The sequence below is a fragment of the Mya arenaria genome, chromosome 16 (assembly GCF_026914265.1).
Source record: "Mya arenaria isolate MELC-2E11 chromosome 16, ASM2691426v1".
Classification (NCBI taxonomy): Eukaryota; Metazoa; Mollusca; class Bivalvia; order Myida; family Myidae; genus Mya; species Mya arenaria.
The window spans coordinates 40,756,656-40,784,325 of record NC_069137.1 but is presented as its reverse complement, the minus strand read 5'-3'; the positions used below and the strand labels follow the sequence as shown (position 1 = coordinate 40,784,325).

Sequence of the window (27,670 nt, the reverse complement as noted above, 5' to 3'; positions counted from 1 at the left end):
ATGGCATTTGCTCTGCTTTTCCCAAATGTACTATGTGAAATGATAGTTATTACAGCAGGCAAGTATTAAATTACTTTTTGTTTCTTTTACGTATTGCGTTTGCTCTTTTATTTCCAAACGCCATTACTCCAGGCGATTTTTAAATGTGTTAGTTTCCCAATGGTTTTCGTTGCTTTTTAATTTAAATTAAATTAAATTAATTTAAATACACGCTCTTTGACAAATATTTAATAGTAGAGAAAATTTTAGGACTATTAAAAAATCATATACAGAAAGAATATTTTTAAATCAAATATCATATTTCATACAGATATTACCACAGCTAGTCAGTGTGTCCTAGATATAACGGAAAGGACATTTGCAATCGCTGCCATGGTGTTACTGGTCGCCGCCCAATTATTATCAACCGGATATATTCTCATTAGGTCGCAGTCGGTTGTTATGTTGAAAGAAAACCAGGTATAGCCGTATTTCTTTTGTTTATGTGTGTGTCCTACAATTTGTTGTTGTATTTTAATTTCAGCTGAGCGTTTTAAACCATGCATGCTTAGTAGTGGGATTTTAGTTAAGATATGGAATACAATTCGACGAAAAGACTTGGTCACTACCATAAATCCGTATTCACACAGTATATCATATCATTAATTAATCATATCTGAACCCGCACTGGTAATATATAGCAAAATTACAAAACTATTACACTTAAAGGTTTTCAATTTACACCTAATATATTTATTGAAACGTGCCCAGTACCATAAGAACCCACCTCTATATGAAATATTCCATGTAGTTTTATTATTGCAGCTTTTCTGGACACCAATGTACAATTCTGCCTTGCTGGAGCAATGGTTGATGCTGGTCAGAAAGAATGAATACCACGACGAAGGCCATCAAAACCCCACTGAAAAGGCAAAGCGTTCAAAGATTTATGTTTGTACAACAATGTATAGAGAGGTATTTACACGAAAGCAGTTAACGAATTGCATTTAATTGACCTTAATTTCAAAGGATGAGAGCTAAATAAACTATTTTAAGTGATGTCAAATAAAGAAGCAAAAATAATATTTCCGCTTTCACTACTCGATGTGCTCTCATATCAAACGTTGTTATTCTTCAAACATTGTAACTCAACTAACTCTTATTGTTGCTGATGGACAAAGTTTATCAGCCATTCCTCTGATGCTTGAAAACATTTCCGGAGAGAGATCCATTGCTAGCAAAGTAAAACACCCTAAGTATACAAAACAGTTATTCCTCTTATACTTAAATATATTTCCGGAGAGAGATCCATTGCTAGCAAAGAAAAACACCCTAAGTGTACAAAACAGTTATTCCTCTAATACTTTAATATATTTCCGGAGAGAGATCCATTGCTAGCAAAGAAAAACACCCTAAGTATAAAAAAAGCTATTCCTCTAATACATGAATACATTTCCGGAGAGAGATCCATTGCTAGCAAAGAAAACACCCTAAGTATAAAAACAGCTATTCCTCTAATACATGAATACATTTCCGGAGAGAGATCCATTGCTAGCAAAAAAAAAACACCCTAAGTGTACAAAACAGGTATTCCTCTTATACTTGAATATATTTCCGGAGAGAGATCCATTGCTAGCAAAGTAAAACACCCTAAATGTACAAAACAGTTATTCCCCTAATACTTGAATATATTTCCGGAGAGAGTTCCATTGCTAGCAAATAAAAACACCCTAAGTGTACAAAACAGTTATTCCTCTAATACTTTAATATATTTCCAGAGAGAGATCCATTGCTAGCAAAGTAAAACACCCTAAGTGTACAAAACAGTTATTCCTCTAATACTTTAATATATTTCCGGAGAGAGATCCATTGCTAGCAAAGTAAAACACCCTAAGTATACAAAACAGTTATTCCTCTAATGCTTGAATATATTTCCCGAGAGAGATCCATTGCTAGCAAAGAAAAACACCCTAAGTATAAAAACAGCTATTCCTCTAATACTTTAATTTATTTCAGGAGAGAGATTCATTGCTAGCAAAGTAAAACACCCTAAGTATACAAAACAGTTATTCCTCTAATGCTTGAATATATTTCCCGAGAGAGATCCATTGCTAGCAAAAAAACACACCCTAAGTATACAAAACAGTTATTCCTCTAATACTTTAATATATTTCCCGAGAGAGATCAATTGGAAGTTAAGAAAAACACCCTAGGTATAAAAACAGCTATTTCTCTAAAGCTTGAATACACTTCCGGTGAGAGAGTCATTGCAAGCAAAGTAAAACACCCTAAGTATAAAAACAGCTATTCCGGTGAATTTGAATCCGAATCAGTACTTGTTCTTTTACACCTACATACCCAGGCTTTTGATTTAACACCTTAATAATCAGGTTGTTCTTTTTCCTCTAATGATGCAGACTGCTCTTTGAAACCTAAATATTCAGGCTGCTGTTTTACATTCAAAGTTTCTTGCTCACCTAAATATATTGGTTGTTTTTATACCTAAATTTGCAGTCTGCTCTTTTACACATACATATCCAAGCTGCTCTTTTACACTGAAATTCGCAGGCTGATTATGAGATGAGACAGCTCCTGGAGTCTATACAAGGACTTAATCACGCACAAGCAAAAGGCAACCGACATTTTGAGGCCCACGTGTTCTTTGACGGAGCTGTAAAGAACAGACACCCAACGAAGTTTGTACTACAGCTGGTTTCGCTTGTTGAAACAGTGCTAGGTTAGTGCTACAGAAAATTACTCTGGTTTAATCAGTGCTAGGTTAGTGCTACAGCTTTCTTCACTTGTTGAAACAGTGCTAGGTTAGTGCTACCAATTTATAAAAAATACAATGGAAACTACAGGTACAAGCGCAGTAGCCAACGAAATAACATGTAGAGTTTAAATTGTCAGTTTGAAAATCTGATTGTTTTTCCTAATGAACGCTTAATGCATGGCTAAATAGCTTAATGAAGTACTGTGGAAAGTCTGTTATGAAACGAGGTATACCGTGATTGCCGTACGTTTGTTATTAAATTAGTTATATGTATCCTCGACATTTGTCAGGAGAGCTATGACTTAAACTGTGTCGAATAATGCAAGGTTTCGAAGCAGATAGTAAGTATTACTTTTGGTTAATATAGTAAAGTTATTAACTGTACACTTTTGTAAAAGACTAATGCTAGCAGGAGTGGATCAGGAACATCAGTATCGTCTCCAGTTGCATATACTGTTCTAGACCACACTTCTTAAACATTAGTAGCCTGGTCGAAAAATGCATTGTCTAAAAGCTGCGTTTATATGCCGACCATTTGTCGATGTGACAAATTTGACCCCGGGGGCAAATACATCCAAGTGGGCAAATTTGCCGCTGGATTTAAGATTTAGTAAGATGCCAATAGATGGTGTTGAAAAATAAAATTAGAAATACTGATGTAGCTAATAATATTAGGGTAAGATAAACATATCTGTATTTAATACCACTTTTATACACTGAGCGATATTTTGTCGCAGCTATTTCAGGAAAATAATAAAAGAATCTATTTGTCTTTCAAAAAAACTATTGTTATACTATCAGAAAACATCTAAACCGTACGTTTTTAAAATCGATAACTTAAAAACATGTTTTTGCTGAAATAGGAGTTCGATAGCTTTCAATTAAATGTTTTCAAAGGTTTTGCACTCTATTTTGATGGCACGTGAATAAAATATTTGATTGGTACAAAACATGGTATTTCAAACATTTATGTCCTTCATAAAAGCAGTTTGCTACGAAAGTTTAAAAAGTTGCATAAAATAAATAGAAATGCTTTATAACAATTTCCTTACTTTAATTTGTTTTATTTGTCAACTATATACTGTAAAACCATGCCAAAATCGAAATACCCCCGGGGGCAAATCCATTCCAATGCACTTATTCACCCCTGAGGTTAAATCTCGTCATATAAATGACGTACACGTTGTACAATACATAATATAAAGTATAAGCAGCAAAGGATCTTCGACACCATCGTTGACTCCAGATGGTCGTCGTAAATATTGTATTAACCTGAAGATGTGCTACTTGAGAAATCTGGGTGAAAAGTGCGTTGTCTCTGACCTGTTTAATATTGTACCAGCATCGTTTTTAAGAACAACCTTTAGAAGGGTCAGAAAGTCGGACCAGTAAGTTGAGCTGATTCATTTGGTGATGAGCATTTTCACATAATTATTAAATAATCATAGGTTAGCAATGATTGGACAGAATAGTCCAAATGTATATATATATCAATAAAATAGTAATTAAGAGACTGAGCTAGCCGCTATACACATATAACGAAAAATTACTTAAGCCTTGTCAATGTTAGGTGTGGGAACAGAACTATGTACCAAAATGTCCACCCCGTACGGAATCTTGTTGTCATGGACACTAAAGGCTGGTGACAGCGGGAAAGGAATGGTGTTCTGCATCCACCTAAAAGATAATGTGAAGGTATATGCTTTGTTTGCTAAGCGTTATATGACCAATATTTTGCAGTAATCGTCACTGAAATTTAAAGATTGAATATGTATTATAACCGTATTTAATGGATCTGCAAATAGATTGCTACATATGTACTATCAGAGAAGTCTTGTTTTGGGCTATAAATTTAGTGTTTTTCATAAATTCGTAACGACAAGTTCATAAAATATCTGTATAAGCTGTAGATCAACTCATACCTGATTAATATTCAATTCGCTGATATCGTTGTTAACGCTGTGTATTGATTTGTTTACTTCTCGGTCTTAATTTAATTGTGTGTTTGTATTATATAACACTGTGGGATTGTGTCAAAACTACACTCTATTAATATATTCACCTTCACATTCCTATGTAACAAAATACATTTTTGAACACTTTTTAAGCTATGTTTTTAGATGATGGAAACTTAATAACCATACATATTTTAAGTCAAAATTTTACCCATATTTCTTAGCCAATAAAAGGGTGATCATGTAAATTATGAGAAAGATATCTCCACTTGAAAAATAAACTATAAAAAACCCACATTGTTCGATTAAATATTCTATCCGAAATGGCTCTTTCTGTGGAAGTCCTCGATGTTCTTTTATCTGTACAGCTTCACTAGTACATTTAGCAAGAATATAAAGTTCAGACATTTTTAAATCACAGTGTGTTTATCAATAAACATATGTCAACGTTTGACATTGAACAACATTCTTTTTGTATAGAGATGTTTGGCATATACGGGAGTAGCTTTCACGTACGTCTGACGTCATTCTAGAAGGCACGCCCATGTTGTCTCTATAGCAATACAGTGTTACATGGTTCTCCATATAATTTAGTGAAATGCCATTGTAGTTACTATATCATCATTATGGTCATCCTGTAACACTCTATTTTAGGGTTGAAAGCCGAAAGGTTCTATGTAACATTACATAAAGAAGCAGATAAAACCTTTCGATTTTAACCTTCTATTATTTTCAAGGTCAAAAACAAAAAAAGATGGAGTCAGGTGATGTACATGTCATATGTGCTCGACTTTCAACTTAAACAAGACAACAATGGTAAGCTAGATGGTTTAAGTGGTCCAATGGTTAAGTTGTCCGCCTTTCACACAATAGGTCAAGGGGTTTGAGCCCCACTAGGGGAATGTTCCCTTGGAATACTAAAAAGGACATAAAACAACTGGATTTTATCTCAGCATAGGATTCGAGAGTGATTCAAATCAGCTTATCAGTTATACCTGTCTTCACATTTCAGTTATAAAACGCTATAGTTTGAAACAATTCAGCTGTGAGTTTGAAGAATGTCTGGTATGTTGAAGTTAATAAAACAAATGTGTATGTATGTTACAAAGGGTTGATGTTCTGCTAAAGCTTGATCAAAATAGTAGCTAAGCCTTTTTCATATAGCCTTGTTTGATATAGCTTACACACAAATGCACATTGCATCTTGAACATGTACACAAGTGATAAAAACAAAAAGAATGTAGTACATAATGGTAAAACACATACGATTAACGAATAACATATACACCGATGATACATAATAGTATCATATTTAATTCATAATTGTATGTTCTGATTATTTAAAGGCGGTATCATTCAACCACTGTTATATGTGAACTGTCATTGTAATTCTTTACTTTTCTCAAGCATCGGAAGAAGATTGTTTTATCCTCACAACTGATGCACACGTCCGGTTCACACCTGACTCTGTTGAAGCCCTTCTTGACCTCATGATCCGGGATAACACAGTAGGAGCGGTGTGTGCCAGAACCCACCCCCTTGGGAGCGGTCCACTTGTATGGTACCAGGTTTTCGAGTACGCGATCGGTCACTGGTTTCAGAAGGTTAGTCTATTTCGCGTGTATGTTAAGCTGTGTGGACAAACTATCCATCCTTGGAGCAGTCGTCATGTCTGAAGTTAAGTGTTTCTTTACATTATGTCAAACAACACTTAACGGAATAGCACGAGTTTAAGTCCTTCTTGCGGCTGTGCATAAACTAGGTCAAACATTGCTACAATAACTTATTTCTCCTCCCTCGGAAGCCGCCAACTCATGTGGTTCCAGTTGTTTTAATACGCAAAAAGCCAGTGATTTCTATAAACGAGTCAGCCTTATACTTTGGTTTGCAATAATTTGCATGTAACCTATTTCTAGCCAGTCGGTTTGTCAAAACAAATATTTTGCAACATTTGCGTTTTCACTATAATTTTGTTTCATAAGACAATGCTGCCTACTATTTTGAGACAAACTGTATAAAACTACGCCCGCTGTGATGATAAGAGGTACTTTGTTATGTTTTCAACACAAGTTTACGACATTCCATCATCATTCAGCACTATTTTCCAGGCGGCAGAACATGTAATTGGATCAGTCCTCTGTTCACCCGGATGTTTCAGCGTGTACAGATGCCGAGCTATCAGGGATATCCTTCCTAAGTATGCGACGAATGTGGAACAAGCGTTCGAGTTTCTCACCAAAGATATGGGGGAGGACAGATGGTTTTGTACACTTCTGGTTAGTTGAGACACCATGAGGTATAGAGCTGAAATTAACATTTATAAAGTACAATATGCGAAATGTCTAACATGACTATATGTATTTTTTTTGCAATGTATAGTTAGTGCAGGCGAAGGTCTTTGAAAGAAAACCAGTTTACACGTATTTTTTTGTCAATTTAGTTCTGCTCTGAATTATTTTGGTTAGGCATGAACAAAAATGACTGCTTAGATTCATTTAACTCTAAAAACTGGATATATCCATTAATATGTTTCTAGTAATATTTCTTTAAAAACAATATTTTTTTATCAAAGCATTTGTCAAATATTGGATTAATATCAGGTTTAAAATTGAGAGCAGCACCCACTATTCGGATTTTTTTTATTTTTAATAATATGATTAAATTCAGGTCCAAAGTGGCTGGCGTATTGAATATTGCGCCGCTTCTGAGAATAGTACGCATTGCCCCGAAGACTTCGACGAGTTCTTCAAACAGAGGCGTCGCTGGGTGGCGTCAACACTAGCTAACCTGATGCTGCTCATCAAGGAATGGAGTATCAGTGAGTTATGTGATCAGACCATGCATACGTTTATTTTGGTTGTTCGATTATCACAGTGGTTTGCGCACTCGCTTCTACCCAAAGTGTACATGGTTCGATTCCCTGCCTTGGCGTACGTGAGTTTGGTTTGTGGTCACCAAGCCGGACAAGTAATTTTCCTCCGGGTAATCCAATTCCCCACAACTCCAGACCACACTTTCACGCTGCATCCTGTCAACGAGAGTGATTAATAATTTTTTATAATGTTGTTATATTTGTTTTTACAATTGTTGCAAGTTAATTAAGTTTAAACTCATGGTTTTCACTAGGTGAATTAGCCACAAGTATATTTTATAATATGTAAAACATGTTTTGAGTTGTTGATTTAAATTAAATTATTTACAAAAATACATTTTAAAACAATAATTTAAGGCTACACATTATGTGTAACATACGGATAAATTTGAGGATACTATTGATACGTTATCAGTTAAGATATAAAAATATGATAAATTATAACAAAATATAAGCTTATTTCCTGTCTTTCAGCTGAACCAAATTATATTTTCAGTCTCAAAGTTGAACCCCCGTGTGTCCATAATTTTCCTGGTGTACCAAGCGATCCTATTGTTTGCCACTCTAATTGGTCCAAGCTCGATTATCCTGGTAGTTACTGGTACGGCTTAACTATCAATAAACGGCTTGTAACATTAATATCTATACATGCTGTTTGCCATGGCTGTTGTTCGTTTTGTATATCATATATACACATGTTTGTATATAAGTTTGGACATGTGTGAGGTTGATTACTCATAAACTAGTTGAAACCCCAGTGAGCCCCTGTTTCACTGACCATTCTATGATGGTAACCCCAATGTTGGGACATGTGTGAGGTTGGGTACTCATAAACTAGTTGAAACCCCAGTGAACTCCTGTTTCACTTACCATTCTATGATGGTAACCCCAATGTTGGGACATGTGTGAGGTTGAGTACTCATAAACTAGTTGAAACCCCAGTGAGCCCCTGTTTCACTGACCATTCTATGATGGTAACCCCAATGTTGGGACATGTGTGAGGTTGAGTACTCATAAACTAGTTGAAACCCCAGTGAACTCCTGTTTCACTTACCATTCTATGATGGTAACCCCAATGTTGGGACATGTGTGAGGTTGATTACTCATAAACTAGTTGAAACCCCAGTGAGCTCCTGTTTCACTGACCATTCTATGATGGTAACCCCAATGTTGGGACATGTGTGAGGTTGAGTACTCATAAACTAGTTTAAACCCTAGTGAGCCCCTGTTTCACTGACCTTTCTATGATGGTAACCTAAACATGTAATAATTGAGACATGTTGATTACTATGTAATTAGAAACCCCCTGAAATAAAGGACCTCACGATTCAGTACAATCTTTATCAAACTGGCGAATTTGTACAAGTTCTTTTTCAGTAATTGCTGAAATACTCTTGCATATGTTGACCAATACCACATTTAAGCTTATAAAAACACAACAATTTATTTGTATACAGGTGGCCTCAAATACGCTTGGAACATCGGGGTTACGACCAGCGTTGTGCTACAAGTACTTGTTACCCTGGGATACGTAGCTACGTGCCTGTTGACGTCATCAAAGACACAGCTTAATGTTAGTTGGATAATATATTTTTGTTTACATGACTGAAACAAATAGATTAAGTCACCATAAGTTTGAAACGTTAGCACATATTTAACCTGTTCTATACTGAATCCAAAACAAATTGCTGAACCAACTCTAAATAAGAACTCACTTTTGATTCTCAAACAATGTTGGTAAGCTGCTAACATTTATGTACGACGTTACTGTCTCACCAGTACATTTCAGTTCTGCAGCTGCAAAGGGCATTAGTAATTTCCATAACTCTATGTACACTCAGAATATGTGTTAAGCACCGCTCGTGTCAATTGCAGGCTGTGAAGCTGTTAACATTTCTAAGCGATGTGATCATGTCGGCTATGCTAGTCGATACTGCAGATACAACTGCATTTCAGACAGCAGATATGCTGAGACATTTCAAGCAGGTTTAGTTTAAACATTATATAGTTTAAAACGATTGTGAAGAAAGTTATGATAACTTATACAAAGTTACTCTCGTTGGCACGATGTTGCGCGATAGTGTGGTCTTGTGTTGTGGGGGTATCAGGAGTATTCAGAGAAAACCCATTTTTCCGGCTGGTTGACTACCAACCAAACTCACATGCGTCCAGGCCGTGATTAGCTAGGTTTGATACTCGGTACGTCAACGGGGAAATACTTCAGCAAATGTCAACGTTCTATCTATTGCACTCAGCATATAACTATGTTAAGTGCTGTTCATGGTTGGCTTTGCTAGGCTTTGCTTGACTTTGCTAGGCTTTGCTTGGCTTTGCAGTGTTTAGTAGGACCGCTACAAAACTGCTCATGCCAACGTTATATCTATTACACAAAGAATATAATTATGTACAGTCCTGTTCATGTTATTTCAGGTTGCCAAACTGTTAACATTCCTGTACGCTGTGATCATGTCGGCTGGAATTGTTGGTACTGCAGTTCAGGTTGCAAAGGACTTCAGCAAAGATACTGATGCTGGTATTCTATCATGTATTCTTAGCAATTTATTTCTAAAATCTACATGTTTATGTTTTGTAAATACGATAATCACAGCATGGGTGTGTCTGTAAAAAGGCCCAAAGATGACTCTCCGCAATCTCTTATTGATGTGATAAACTTAATATGCATACTTCCTTCTAAGCTAACCTTATGTTGGAAGGTGTTCCCTTTCAGTAATTAATAAAGCAAGCTTCGCCATATCAACTACAACACTTTACCTCGGGGTCATGGTGGGCATATTCCTCATCACCGGAATCCTACATCTTGGAGAGTTTGTCTTTCTACTTCACGGTGTCTGGTTTTTCCTCTGTATACCGGGTGGATATCTCATCTTAATGATCTACAGCATCAGTAACATCACTGATCGAACTTGGGGTACGTAGAAAACACCTTATTATGTACGGGTTGTGGGCTCACGTAAAACTCCCTGTGAACACATGCTTCACTGATCATTCATAGACTGTTATTTCTTTTATCAATACACTATTTTAATGCACAAGGCATCTTTCTTTGTTGTATTGTGCCTTTGTGTGCATCTGTTCGGCCGTTGACGTTGTGACTCTTAACAGCTGTATCGTTAAATATATATATTCTGGGCTTTTTGAAAATACTTCGCCACGAGTGTTCTTTTGCTGTGTAAATCTATCTATGTTTGATGTTTTAAAAATATGTAGGTACTCGAGAGGATAAAACACACTCTTTTCGGGTAGTTAACAAAAGATGGCAAGATACGCTGACCAAGGCATTCAAATCCTTTCTCTTGTAAGTACATAAGAACAGAATGTGATGCACGTGTATTATTCTAAATACTTTACAAACCATTCGAATTTGAACCGATACCGGCAGAAATCAGTCTTATATTTAGTATTCAATTAGTTTTTTAAGATGCACTTTTTTCGATTTGAACCATGACAAGCGAAAATAGGTATCATGGAAAATATGAAGTAATCGGGACGTCATACTAAAACAGAAAAGAAGCACAAATTTTTACGCTTTGTTCCCTTGTGAATCGCAAACATTTACTTAAAACTGTTCTTGAAAGCAAAAACTGACCAATGAATAATTTCCTATAATAACCATGGCTTCTTGTCGCAGTTCATTTAGTTTAGTTTGTACTTATGTAGTCCAGCGTGAGAGATGAACGCTGCTGTGGATTACTCTCCAATACGTCTCCTGGACAAAAACAAGTAATGTGTCTTTTTTCAGTGGCCAGGAGAATCTCCCAAGTCAGGGATCAAACCAAGCACCTCTTACGACTAAAACGCCAATAACTTCTGCAACATCAGGCACACAAACCGAGCTTCAACAAGCAGAGAGGATGACAATGCGAACAATGCCATTGGGTGGACAAACCACGACACTGGAATTCCAGTTGATGGTAGACGAAGAGCAGCCCACATCTCTCAAGTTCTTTAATTACAGGTACGAGATAGAAACTATGCAAACACTTTGTTAACAATGTTGGAGAAAGAAGTGAAATTGAGTAATCAAAAATTAGTTGAAAATCCAATCAAACTCGGTGCTGCGCTAAACATTCCTAGGTAGTATCCCTTACATTTAATAATACATATATTTGAATGCATTTGTTACCTATTGTTTTGTATTGTGACGTGCTGTGTATCTCGTTCAGTGTTTGTTTGGCCTGCTATGTTTGGGCTCTAAGCATGGTTATCGTCTAAGGTTTGGCTACTAGTCCTGTAGTTCCCATTGTATGTGTGTGCTAATGTTGTTAAACAATGGGCCGATTGTTCAGAACTATGTTAAAGTAAAAAATGCTGTTTGTGTGATCGTTGTTAACTTTCAAATCTTTATTACTCGGAAAATTTCATTGACATATTTGTGATCTGAAATACTTCATACACATATTGAAACAGTTGATTCAGCTCTGCTTGTTTTATTTAAAATATATAAGCACATCTTAAAATATTTCATCTCTATAAGTTAACAACGATCCCATTACAACGTTATTTACTTATAGGCCCATAGATTGCTTAATAAATTATTATCCTTATCGTCTTTACATCGGTGGTATATGTGCAATGTTTTACAACATTGTACCGTAGCATGTATTGATTGACGAAAAAGTGCATCAGGTAATGGTAAACATACTTACAGATGTTGTTGTTTTCTTTAATTTGAATTCCTGTAGTACCCCCTTCTTTTGACAGCTCAACTTAATCACACCTCTTTGAAAAGTTATAAAGCTGCAACATATTTTGACATATTTATATTTGAGGTTTGATATGGGTAGCCTTGAAGACACGAACGAAGGAACGAACGTAGCCGGTAAGATTCAAAGCTGGTTTCTTCATACGACACGAATATTATCTAATAACTCATTTTAACGACCGCAGCATAAACTATCGGGATATTTATGAAATTAGAATGTGTCATTGAATAATTATTCTATCAAATGTATCATGCTAATCAATAATTTACATTGTGTAATTCAAAGATTAGCATTGCAATAAACTGAGCATTTGATATACGCTTTAAGACTAACATGGAATATCTTTAATATTGAAACTCGGCCGTGGTGAAACCAGGGTGATGACTAGTGTTCGAATGGTTTGAATGTTCGACATGTAATAGAGATTGTTTTTGGTTTAATTGTTGTTGGGTAATTCCTGAGCCAGTGCATCTTTTTGAAAGGAATATCATAACCACAGTATTACAGAGTATTGCAATGTTTCACTAAACACGTGTTATTTTTCAATACAGAAATGTTTTAACCCTTAAAAGGTAACGGAGCTCCATGTGCTGTATTATTTGATTTATTGTAGGGCGTCAATATATGACCACCGGAAACTTAATTATTGAGAACATTTGTTTCGACTATAATGATCGACCTTGAAGGAAGTAAGCCAGTTTGCTTGTGGCTTGTGACTTAACTCTTTCATGAAATGAAAAAAAAATATCAACTTCAATAAAATATCGTTAAAACTAGTATTTTATACATAGTATTTAATTGTATATAATGAAAAATAAAATCACTCTTCATAGTATTTTCATTTCACTAGTTAGAATTTCGTTCTTTACCTATATGGTTAGCAATTTGTCAGCGGTATTCCTCTATATCGTCAGCTAATTGGTCAGCACGTTGGCACGACTCGAAATGGCGTTTTTGTTAAGAAGGAAGGAAAACAAAGCAGGACCGTATTCAACAATCAGAGATCTGAGGAGCTCGTTTCCGATACTTATTTATTTTATTTAACCAATTTTACAATGACCAATTTGATTTCTAGTTTAAGCTTATAATGACCATAAAAATCTTAATTTTATTTCGTTCGTTTCTGTGAATTTTACAGGAAGTCAGTGTGTTTCCAGACGGCATTTAGGCCGAAAAAGCAATAAAGTAAAGCGGCAATGTTTATACCATCAAGTTTGTCAGTGATTTCATATTCGATTAAATGTGCGTGTCTGTTTAGAAGTTTTAAACACAGTTTTTAAAAAACTTTGAGGGTACGTATATTGGAGCCAAGCAAAGGCCTTTTTCGAATTGTTGTGTATGTTTAGGAGATCTCAACGCAGATTTTGACGACGTGGATGATACTGAAGACAAAGTACTTACCGTCGAGGAATGGCTTCCCAGCGAAAACAGGAACACTCCAGTCAGTTGATTGATTTTAGAATAGTATAACCTAAAAAAGTATAATCGGTATATAAACAATACAAACACCTCTAACAGGGCGTGCTCAAGGGATGTATTCTCAATTTTCACTCGTTCTCTTTTATTTGTGAGCTATCTACTTACATGTTGTTTGATACAATTTCAAAAAAATACATATTCAAACATGGAAGGTTATTTTCCTCTACTTTAGGGGCAAACTTTCACTCGTTTTCTTTTAATTGATAGCTATCTACTTACATATTGTTTGAAACAATTTCGAAAAAAATACATATTCAAACATAGAAGGTTATCTTTTTATAGGCGCAACAGGAGTTAGTGAAGAGATTTAAGGAGCATGGATTCGAAAATACAATATTCATCAGCAAAATGACTGAAAGGGAAATAAGAGATTTAGGTGTGAAAAGTAAGTATTGACTTTCTAAATTCCAACTACTTATGTTCTAATTATGTTAAACCATTTATATCTGGTTCAGTTTCAGTTTAATTTTACACTCAACACATACACTATGAGCCGCGTCGCGCGATTTTGGGCCTTCGGACATATTTTTGCTATTACAATGTTTTAAGGTATTTGAGTGCCATGTAATTTCAGAAAGATATTCTGAATTTTTCATGTTGATATTACTTAAATTGCTTAAGTTACGTGTTTACAAGTGAGACCATGTATTGCACATTTTGAATACTAAATTTGACATCATTCAAATGACGTCGTTACGAAAGCACATTATTCAAATGACGTGCAAAATTAACGTATCAATATCATATTTAGCTTATAATTTAAATTCTTTTCTTATCATAGAATCATCAATGACCAAAAATTAAGATAAAAATAATAAATCAGTTTTGGCAGTTTTAAACACAGACTATTAATGCAGGCAAAATATGTCGGGACGAAATCCATGGTTGCTATGGAAACATGAGTAAACTAATGGTCATAAATTGTCGAGAAAATGACGCACCAATGACAAACCTTAAAAAGAAAGGAGTTTGAAAGAAATTGATTAACATAGAAAAATAATTAATTTTGGCATTTTTTTATTAATAATTATTTCATTTGTATTATTTATGTCCAAAGGCCCAAAATCGCGCGATGCGGCTCATATATGAAAAGAGGTAAATGCATATAATACACATTACATCTGTCATTCAGATACTGTTGTTTTTCTTAGTATCTCATTATAACGAATGCTGATGAATTCTGTTTAAAAATATGTTTTCATAATTAATCACAATTTGAAAATAAAATGTTTTAAAAAATGAAGTTAAAAGTTTATTGGCAAAAACGACATATAAATGCTTATGGTCATGCTTACAAACGTAGTCATGTCGACATACATTATATAAACATATACAAGTAAAACAAGCATTAAAGTTTCATATTATAAGAGTGAACCAAATATAGCTAGTATTTAAGAAACAGTTGTATTTCCAGGGTTGAGTTCTTAGCTTCATTTCAGCTTTGAAATATATAGCTACATTTAACAGTTAACTCGTTGAGGTGGATACACATAATTAACATATTCATAGAAGGCCAGAGTGTATTACCTAGATGGTTACATCTTAGTCTATCGTAAAGTGTACGAGACAGCATAAAGTGATACTCACTTCTGTTATATTTGGAGAAAAACATTTACATTTTCTCTCGACTCTTGAAATACCTATGTTTCTGATCTGCCAATTTCAATTTCTAATGTACTTGCAGATAAACTTAAACAACTCATATATTCTCTTAAACTATCAGCTTTGATGTACACTAAGAATATTCAGAAGGATAATTATCCTTAAGTCTAGAGTACGCTACCAATTTAGGCATATCAGTAACCGGAGCATTCCAGTCTTGTATAAACTGGTCACGAATTTTACATTTAAACATGGGAAGATAACTCATATCAACATCAACGTTTATTCTTATAAACATAAAACCAAGATGATCAATTAAACAGTGTATTTTTTACCAAACATGAGCCATTCACATTTATTCATAAATCATGGTATAATATGTTCATTGGTGAATTAACATTGTTCATGATGTTTAACCAAACTTTGACAGACATTTCCTTACGTGAAATAGATAAAGGATATCTGCCGAGATCTCAGAACACAACTTTCACAATTAATAACATCATGCCTTTCTCCCAGGTGCTGGCTTGACAAGTAATTTGATGCAAAATATCAAACGCCTTCCAGATTATGAAATTCAAGCCTTTGTACCGGTGAGTTGTTTTCCTTGTCCACGTGACCACTTTTAACCAATCGGACAGCGTTAAATATTAAGGAGGTGAGGTATCTAAACATATCCTAAATACAAAAGATCTACACATACATATATATTTATAAATATATATTGTGATTGTCCGATTGGAAATAACAACAAGAACTATAAAACATCCTTATACAATATCATATTAACAGCAAACAGTTTTTCATAAAACCTGATAGCGTTTAGGGTGATAGATTGTTAATGAAAGCTAAATATAATGATATACATTTTATGACATTACATTATATTGCATTACAGAAAAGCGTTGAAGAGTGGCTTGACAATATAGGCTTGGGGATTTACATGGAGAACTTCATAAGGGAACATATCAGAACATCGAAAGATATGGAAATATTGAAGTCCTTCTCCAGGGCCGACATTGAGACACACCTTAAGATCAAGAAGATCGGTATGATGATAATTGATTGTATACCTGTTATATTTCCGTCGAAGATATTGACTGATTAAAAAAATACACAGAAAAAGAAAAGAAAAAAAAACTTGGCCCCAATATCACGAAAATACTTAAGTCAAATCTCAAACTCAATCTCAACTCATTTTTCCACATAACAGTATGACATTATTAAAAATTACTAATGTGTAACTACTTTTAAAAGCACATTCTCACACGCGTTATGTTGATTAACATGATTGCACAATATTCTTAAAAAGATAATATTTCTTCAACACCAAAGTACTTAAGTAAAACACACACAAAAATTAGACTCAAGTACAATGTTTGCTCTCAAAAAAAATTCTGTTAAATATTGACCAAATATTTTATCAACATAAAGGAGAGAATGTGATTTTAAAAAGGGTAAAACATTTACAATTTTGTATCATATGATGTTGTAATTTGATAAAAAGAGTTGAGACTGAGATTGATATTTGACTGGAGTATTTCGTGAAATTGGGGCCGGACCGAATGCAGCAGCCAAGTGCGCATTTACAATTATACTTTTGAATTATTACGGGAAGGAAATAGAACGTTCGTCGTCGAATGTTAATGTTTTTGTAAAGACAGCTATTGTTATACTTTTTAAAAAAAAATACGTTTAAAGTATGATATAAAGGAACCACCATCTTAGTTGGATGATATGTTGGGTTGTATCACTTCCAGTTGTTTGCGTAAACCCATATCGCACGAGATCATATTAACAAAAGGAATATTGATAGTGAGTTACGCAGTTTTAAGTCTTAAGTCTCAAACTCAGATCTAAGACGTCAGTGTACATTGGACCTGGCACCAATATCACGATAAAACTTAAGTCAAATCTCAATCTCAGTCTCAACTCATTTTACTACATAACTTCAAAAGTTATTAAAAATAACACATGTTTTCACACCTTTGAAAAGGCATTCTATCATATAATATGCTGATACATGCCTTTGGTCAAGATTCCAAGGGAATAATATTCTACAACCAAAAATGTATTTGAGTATAATTTCTTGTTTTTTAACAATTACTCAAGTTTATCTTTGCTCTGCAATTAAGTTTCTTCAAAATATTGACACAAATGTTTTATGAACACATTCTATGAGAATATATGTTTGCAAAAAGTATAAAAACATGCAAGATTTTAATTCATACTATGCTTTTATGTGGTAAATTGAGTTGAGAATGAGATTAAGATTTGACTTGAGTATTTTCGTGATATTGGGGCCTGGACATGTTCTGTATTTTCTGTCATTATTTAGTTGCTGTGACTAATATCGTTCAGATCGTCAGTCTATGTTATGCTCTGAAAAAGATCATCGTCGGCTACCCGGGCTGACCGATTCCGTTAATCTGCATTTATTACTCGTGGGTTATTTGTTCACAATTAGTTTAGAGTGTGTCAGCTCAAGCCATTTCATTGATTCTTCATGTTTTGAAAGAGATTTTTCGGCCAATGATATCGCTCATTCTTTGTCAAAATGGAGAATTATATAATTAATTTAGATCGTGTTAAGTTAGAAACAAAAAATATCTAACTTACATTCCCATTTAAAGCTGCACTCACACAGATTGAAAGTTTTGACATTTTAAAAAGAAATGTCTCAGAATCAGCTTATTTTGGCATCAATGCCTTCAATTTAGTCATGCAAGATAACAGATCTCAATTGTTTGAAAAACTGCCAAGAATTTCATTTTTCTTAAAGCGTTAGTAACTCTTTGAGCCATAAAACATCAATTTTCGAACATGAATATGAAAAGTTGCGATCTGCTCTTTTGTCAGAAGACTTATATCTCTGGATTCCACACATGTACACGAACAATTGCTCATTCCAAGACAATAAAGCTGTCAAAACGGTCAATATATGAGAGTGCAGCTTAAAGGCAGAAATCATTGGCATCAAACTTCCATTTTAGCCAATGTTGTTTCGTACTAAAAGCATGAAAATAACTTAAGACAACGGAATAAAACATTCTGAACAAATATTATCATTAAAAATGTTCTGAAAAAAATAACGTATTCAAAGTTCAAGATCTTAAGGTAATACGAATTTGAAGTATTTATTTTATTAGATGATTTGCATCATTTAATCAATTAAATAATGATTGGGTTGAATACATTGATTTACTCACTGATACACTGGCATTTGCCATGATTTTGTATCTGTATTGTATAGAACAATGTTACCTACATAATTATAAAACATATAGTATTTGTTAGTTTTAACTTGTTTACTTTAAAACAAATGTAAAACAAATTATAACGATATTATATAAAGACTCTCGTTGGGCCATGATGTTACGCGCCAAAAATTAATTGCTACGTCATATAAAAAAATACGTCGTTGAAATGTTGTCCCAGCTCTGTGTGGCAGATGTTTGATCTGGACGTGAACGCGGGCTTAATTTCAAACAACTATCTTCTGTTCTATTTCACTGATAGCTTATTAAGTATTTTAAAACATATATGTTTCTCATTACATGATATAAATTGTCATACATTGTAAACATATATACAACGATAACTTGAAAGGTATGACATAGCAACTAGCAGACATATATTAATAATTATTATCAATACAAACAGTAAATATAACAATAAAGTTTACATTGAGTATAAATACATATATATGATCAATGAACATATTCTAACAAAATAGACATTTATGATAATTATATAATATGCCATGCTGAGAGCTATATATGACCCTATATTTAATTTACTTATTTTGACAAATATACAAAATAAACAATGCTTTGACGAAGTAAGAATGCGTCTGAAATAAACTTAGACCAATCTAGTTGATATGTATATGTCGGGCAGTGCATGTAATCAATGCATTTCATCATACTTGGCCTAATTAGTATTTTTTTATATAAGTTGATAAGATCGCCATATACATTACAGACACAAACAAGGTCAAATGGATCTTTTAAATCGCCATAAAATAGTAACGGACTCAAGGCTTCACTTTCAGGACAATAAATGAAGAGTATTCAGTTATGTGAGCAGCCATTTCATTGGTCGATGAAGTAGGCTAAATTTACGGAATGTAGTCGAATTTACTCACGAGTGATAAACGCAGAATAACGGAATGGGTCAGGCGTGGGCACATGAAGATTAAAAAAAATATTAATATACCGAAACATTGCTTTACATGACAATTTATATGAGGTCTAAAATCTTCAAAATCCCAAAGCAATAGACGGAACATTTAGTACTATGTTTTAAGTATATTTGCATTGCATGTAAAAAGAGGTTGCGAAACGCGACGTGTACATCCAGTCGTTTGCGAGTTTTTTCTTTAAATGTGTATTTGTAGGCTGGCTGATATTCGCATCTATCATTTTTCTCTTGCTCTTTCATTCTCAACAGTAAATTATACACATACCTGGATAACATGGAACTTAAAAAAATAGTTTAAACATACACGTACCCGTACAAGTCGTGTTTCGCAACATTTCTATTGTTACGTTAAACATGTATTTTTGAATAATTCTTTTTTCTTTAGGTCACATCAAAAGATTGCTGTATGCAATAAGCAAGCTGCGAAATCCAACCCAAAGTGAGACCAAATAATATGCTATATTTATCTTAGAGGGTCGTACCAAAATAGCAATATTTAGTAGTTAACGCGGTGTTGGACTAAACGCAACATATCATGTTGACTGTAAAAATTTAAATTCGTATGTAAAGCTACCAGTTTTTCAGAAACAAATCTGCAAGGGATCCTGTTAAATAGCTTACCTACTGTTGTATGTTTTTTCATTCGGACTTTAGAAATAGGAAGTATACGCTATTTTGGGACGGACCTTTTTAAAAGAATTAGACGGGCAATTTTATTTATGTATTAGTATCCCAAAAAGAAATGTTTGTCTGATAATTCGATTCCGTTTCCTAATCCAATTATTCAATTGATATTAACGAAAATCTAAGGTCATTAAGCAGTGGAATGCCCAGACATTCCTTGCTAGTTGTAATATATGTTAATAAATAAGTGATTTGCTATTGGCCCTGTCATCTGTCCGAGGGCAGTCGTATTGGCACGAGGCCGAAGGACAATACGACTGTCACGAGGACAAATAACAGGGCCAATGTCAAATCACTTATTTATTGACAATTTTATTAAATAACTTCATGCACTTAAAGGATTCAAAGTTTAAACACTAAATTTCTTTAAAAAAACATATAACAAAGAACAACTTTAAATACATAACATATTTAACCAAACGTTTTAATACTGACGTTTAAGTAAAATGGCTGCAGTTTCCGAATTTCTAGCTGCGAATCTATATCATTGTTTGGCCCTGTTTAATTAGCCAATCAAATTCTTCTAAATGCGGGCTTTATATCCATATAACTTTTCGGCCCGGGGCCGCTAACTGATATAGATATTGGCACTGTTATAGAGGAGGCCTTTGTATTATTGAACGAGGCAAATGCTGTGTTTAATGGCTAGTAATTAATAGTTATTTAATAAAGGTCTTTACACTGTGTAGGAACAGTTCAAATTTTATTTACATAACGGCAAATTTAGATACAAGTTCTTTTGGCTTTTTAAGATTGCAAAATATGTAACGTCACGTTCGATTTCAGTTGGAGTAAATAACAACGTACAAGCTGCGATGACACTATGTACATTATACTTTCGGTTATTTATTTCATTTTTTAGTTATGAGCAAGCAATGAAAATTAAGATATGATACCAAAATCGCACGGGGTCACCAGGTATCAACAAGCTTTATTATGATTGATGCGGCTTTCAAAAAAACTAGCTTATTTGTGGGTGGGATTCTCTAAATTTATTAAGGTTTGTATCACAAAAGTGTTTGTGTTTTCGTTTCCTGCACATAACATTTTCTAAACGAAAATAATACAGGGTCGCCAGGCATCCTTAATTCTTACAGTTGTGTATCGGATACTATATACTTATGCTGTTACATTACAGCCGAGAGGAAAATAATTGAAGTTCGTGAAAGGTTGAACAAACAGTTACTACAAAAAAATGGACAGAATAAACTGCGATGAATTCAAGTTTTGGGACGATCTGAAAAACTTTTGCCTGCTTCCCCAGTCCACAGCGTATGGATTGGAAGAAGATCTTAAAGGTAAACATGTCCTTTGTCCGTAATCAAATTATTTAACGAGTATCATCCCTTATTGTCAGAGTGGTATATATCAGTGTTTTGTTACTGATATTATAGTTCCGACCCCCATGCTGTGAGGTGTATTAAAAGTCAGTGGTACGCCTCAAGTGATAAAGATTTCTTTTTTACGGAAATAATCTGTCATTTGACGCCAAAAACTGATAGTTCATACGTTTAATCTCAAACCCATTTCTTCATCACGCAGTAATTCAAACATTAACTTTGAGACCAATTTCCACTTTCCGCGATAATTCAACGTTTACCCTTAGACCCATTTCCACTTAACGCGATAATGTTACCCTTAGACCCATTTCCACTTAACGCGATAATTCAAAAGGGTAATTCAAACGTTTATTATAAGACACAGTTCCATTTCACGTGGTAATTCACGCGTTTACTGTGAGACCCATTTCCATTTCACGTGGTAATTCAATCGTTTACTGTGAGACCCATTTCCACTTCACTAGGTAATTCAAGCGTTTACTATGAGACCCATTTCCACTTCACGCGGTAATTCAAGCGTTTACTGTCAGACCCATTTCCACTTCACGCGGTAATTCAAGCGTTTACTGTGAGACCCATTTCCACTTCACGCGGTAATTCAAGCGTTTACTGTGAGACACATTTCCACTTCACGTGGTAATTCAAGCGTTTACTGTGAGACCCTTTTCCACTTTACTCGGTAATTAAAACGTTTATTGTAAGACCCATTTCCACTCCACTAGGTAATTCAAGCCTTTACTGTGAGACCCATTTCCATTTAACGTGGTAATTCAAGCGTTTACTGTGAGACCCATTTCCATTTCACGTGGTAATTCAAGCGTTTACTGTGAGACCCGTTTCCACTTCACGCAGTAATTCAAGCGTTTACTGTGAGACCCATTTCCACTTCACGCGGTAATTCAAGCGTTTACTGTGAGACCCATTTCCATTTCACGCGGTAATTCAAACGTTTACTGTGAGACCCATTTCCATTTCACGCGGTAATTCAAGCGTTTACTGAGAGACCCATTTCCATTTCACGCGGTAATTCAAGCGTTTACTGTGAGACCCATTTCCACTTCACGCGGTAATTCAAGCGTTTACTGTGAGACCCATTTCCATTTCACGTGGTAATTCAAACGTTTACTGTGAGACCCATTTCCATTTCACGTGGTAATTCAAGCGTTTACTGTGAGACCCATTTCCATTTCACGCGGTAATTCAAGCGTTTACTGTGAGACCCATTTCCATTTCACGCGGTAATTCAAGCGTTTACTGTGAGACCCATTTCCATTTCACGTGGTAATTCAAGCGTTTACTGTGAGACCCATTTCCATTTCACGTGGTAATTCAAGCGTTTACTGTGAGACCCATTTCCATTTCACGCGGTAATTCAAACGTTTACTGTGAGACCCATTTCCATTTCACGCGGTAATTCAAACGTTTACTGTGAGACCCATTTCCCCTTCAATCGGTAATTCAAACGTTTACTGTGAGACCCATTTCCACTTCAATCGGTAATTCAAACGTATTCTGTACTACCCATTTCCATTTCACTTCATAATTCAAACGTTTACTGTGAGACCCATTTCCACTTCACGCGGTAATTCAAGCGTTTACTGTGAGACCCATTTCCACTTCACGCGGTAATTCAAGCGTTTACATTAAGACCCATTTCCACTTCACGCGGTAATTCAAATACCTCAAGTAAAAATGCAGCTACAGTTACTTACGACCCTAGTGTATTGATTTGGTATTACTTTGCTTTTGTTAACAAAAAAGAGAATTATGCACAACACAACAAGGAGAAATAGCAGTGCCTTTGAAAACAATCAATTTTACGAAAATACAATGACAAGTCCACAAGCCATTCTCTTGATTTTGGCCTTTTGTTAAAGTGCACAGATCAAAGACCATCAAACGATCAACGTGACACATCGCCACAAAGTACAAATATTGCATAACTATCAAATTACTGATATCAATAATAACTGAGATAACAGGCTTGGTATGGTCTGTGAAATCAGTGTGCCTTGAAATATCACTTAACTTTTATGAGTTTTTTTGCATTTTGTAAATTGGCCTTGATTATTAGGAAATGCAAAAATGTGTTCGTTTTACACTCATAAAATATTTATGTTTAGTACATTTATAATAGACAGATTGCGATATACAAGGTGTACGTGTACGTTTCATCTAGCTACACTTACACGCACAGATTTAAGTTGAGTTTTAAAAAAATGCAATTTTTCCTTTTTACCTTGTTATTGTAGGCTCGACTATACTCGCATAAATCATTTTCTTCGTGCCTGTGTTTATGCCATATTAAACGTTTACACTATACACATACTTGGATGACGCAGTGCACAGAAAAACCCGTACCAGTAGCGTTACGTAACCTCTAATACTTCTGTTAACAGTAAAGCTGGGTGACCTACGTAATGCTTGGTTGATGGTGTTTGCTGTCTCGAACACTCTTTGGATGGTCCTTATCTTCACGTTGGCAAACCAAGGGCAGCTACTCAGTGTAGCGGGAAGTAACCCTGTTGGTGAGTGAGGGTTCATTACTAATGGCAGCTAATTAGTTTGGCAGGACGTAACTCTATTTGTGAGTAAGGGTTCATAACTAATGGAAGATACTTAGTGTGGCGGGGAGTAACCCTGTTTGTGAGTAAGGGTTTCTAACTAATGGCAGATACTTAGTATGGCGGGAAGTAACCCTGTTGGTAGGTGAGGGTTTATAACCAATGGCAGATGCTTAGTGTGGAGGGAAGTTGCCCTATTTGTGGGTGAGGGTTCATAACTATTGGCAGATACTCGGTGTGGCGGGGAGTAACCCTGTTGGTGGATGAGGGATCATAACTAATAGCAGCTACTTAGTGTGCTGGGGAGTCACCCTATTTGTGAGTGAGGGTTTATTACCAAGGCGCGTAACGGAAGATACTTAGTGTGGTGGGAAGAAACTCTGTTTTGGGGTGAGTGTTCATAACCAAGGGCAGATTCTTAGTATTGCGGAGAGTAAACCTGTTGGTTTGTGCTGTCCATAACAAAGGTGTCGAGGGTTGGGGGTGGGGGTTATGTTCAGTCAACTGACAGATTGGAGCCAGAGGTTGTATATTAAATTAAAGATAATTGATGGGCTTCTTTTACCTTGACGTTTTGTTTTTGTTTTTCTTCATGCATGGTTAGTAGGTTGTTCAATTCGTATATAACGCTTAACATTAACGTATGGCCTTGCCAGGTGCTGTTTATAATATGCATGGTCAACCAAAAAATGTAGTGGGAAGAAGTAATGCCTGGAAACGTGTTATTGCTGTATTTTGCCTATCTACACTTTGACAAAGTTTAAAGCATTGTGCGCTTCAACTGGACAAAATTATTTCAGAAATCAATAAATAGCGTCAATCTCTCAAATTTCTTAATTGCTCGTGCCTATGTTGTAATCTTGCAAGCTAATCGAAAAAAATGATACATCAAATTGAAAAACACCAGATTTAAAGTTAAATGATTTATGTTTAGCTTTTTTTTTCGATATTGTTATAGCCCTGGTCATAGCTAAAAAAAACGGTTAAGGATATATAAATGAATTCAAATGAACATCATGCCAGAGACAATATCGTTATGTGTTTTAAGGCGAAAACTGGTTTCTAGAACTGTTGCACCTTTGTTGGCGACGAGTATTCGCAGCCGGAATATCGTGGCTCTTTTTACTCTGAGACTTTTATATTTGCAGGTTTGGTAGTTTTGGTGTTGTTTTCGTTCGTTCTCCTCATACAATTCCTGGCAATGATACTACACCGTATAGGCACAATGACACATTTCCTTGGTCGAGCGCCGTACCGAGTGGGCGATAAATACAACAAATCCTGGGCATTTAATGATAGGTATGATTCTATAGTTATGGTACTAGAAATTATAAATAAGTTAGTTCTCTGGTAGCTCCATTAATCAGTCTGTTCAGTATTGATGCCTGGCCCCAATATCACGAAAATACTTAAGTCAAATCTCAAATCTTCATCTCAACTCAATTTTCCACATTACAGTATGACATTATCAAAAATTATTTATGTTTTACTATTTTTAAAAGCACAATCTCACATGCGTTATGTTCTGCTCAATATTCTAAATAAAATATTTCTACAGAACAAAATGTACTTGACTCTTGAATAAAACTCAAAAATAATCAATTGGACTCAAGTACAATTTTTGCTCTCAATTTTTTTATATATAAAATATTGACCATTTTTTAGTCAACATAATGAATGAGAGAATGTGATTTAAAAAGGGGTAAAACATTTACAATTTTGATCATTTGATGCCGTAATTTGATAAAAAGAGGTGAGATTGACTTGAGCTTTTTCGTGATATTGGGGCCTGGTGACCCCATAACAATATGATATGATTTAAAAGGTAGTTGCATGCTGATCACTTTTATTTAAAGTGACACTCGTATTCAAAATCAATACATACACATGTATATAAAACATAAATTTTGAGTGATAAACCATTAACTACTTACTAAATAATGTATTTATGGAAAATATTAATTACTGACAACGAGATTGTAACCGTGTATCTAATAGCTGAAAACGCAAAAATATTAAATGATTGGTTAGTGCTAAAACATTTACTGTGATCTACTATCGTCTCATAAGGTAGAGATACTGTGTTTTCTGCACCTTTCTTTCAAATTAAACTCGGTATCTTTCATAAGAACCATTGTTTTCGACATTTATTCATCCCTTTTGGTACATTTAAACAATTGAATTATTTGTGGTAAATCTTAATTAAGTAAGAGTGCATCTTCAAAAGAGACGGCCTAATGTACATCATACATACAATTACTAAATTGTATGTAAAGTCCCTATTTCAACTGAAATCGGGCGTAGATTTACCTATTTTGCATTTTTTGAAGGTCGAAAAACGTATTGTTTTTACATTTTGTATTCTTGCATACAAAACCCTTTCAAATGACCTAAAATAATATTGGGTCGCCAGGTAAATATGTGTTGGTAGGATACCTAAAAGGCGAAAAAGTTGTTATTGATATTAAAAGTAAATTCACGTATAATCATTCTGCGTTCATACCCCCACAATCAGAAAACAAATGTTGCACAGACGCCTTGAAATGTCAAAAATATGATTAAGTTTAGTTTATACTATTTTCTTTGAGTTCGATTGTGACGAAATTTGATGTAACTTATTCACGTTCGAGTCTGTTTTCTGGGTTGACACCAGTACTAATATCAATTTTGAGGGACCTCGAGAAAGTACCCGTAATTTGGATCGAAACAAAACCTCTTCGATGATAAGTGGGTTCGATCCCCACAAAACCAGAATACGAGTTGATGCGTTTAAGTATTGAATTTGATCATCACATAATGTCACATGACAGCGTTGCATAACTAGTTCTATGTTGCTAAGTTTGCCAACTTATTAGTGCACCTAAAGATTATACAACCACCATTTTGCATAGTTTGCCAACTTACTAGTGCTTTTCAAACATTATACAACCACCATTTTGATCATTTCGCAAGCATTGGTAATGCCTTATAAAGCTTTTCATAAAGCATCTTATATTGATATATTTCAACTTAGTGGACAAGCTTTGAAAATAAGAAATGGACTTAAAAATAATATGCATATGAATAAACTTGATAATTAGTGTGTGTGTGGGGGGGTATTTAAAATAATCGTCATAATAATAAAAGTCACGTTGAATACTTCAAACCAATTTTTTTTGTATCAACTGTTTTTATCTGTTGTGTTCGAAAAACTTGTCATCAATGTTTTAAACTTTTCAGTGACATGAAGGACTCCTATCAAGAAAGGAAACTAGATTTGGAAGCAACATACGCATTGAAACGCGAAAAAGAGATAGCATATAAGCGTATAGGTCGCGAATCGCGGAAAAGAATACACAGAGAGGAGAGAGTGTCATTGCTGTCAAAGGCTGGCACAGTAGAACAAGTGTAGACAAATACCCCGGGGAAAATGAACATTATAAACGTTATCAAAAGGACCACAATGGAAATAAGAGTTTTCTCTTTTTTGTGTAATCCTTGATCTGGTGTGCCTTC

At 34.8% G+C, this 27,670-nt stretch overlaps 1 pseudogene; it reads left to right on the top strand.

Moving 5' to 3' along the window:
* Window positions 1-27,670, top strand: LOC128221651 (uncharacterized; annotated as a pseudogene).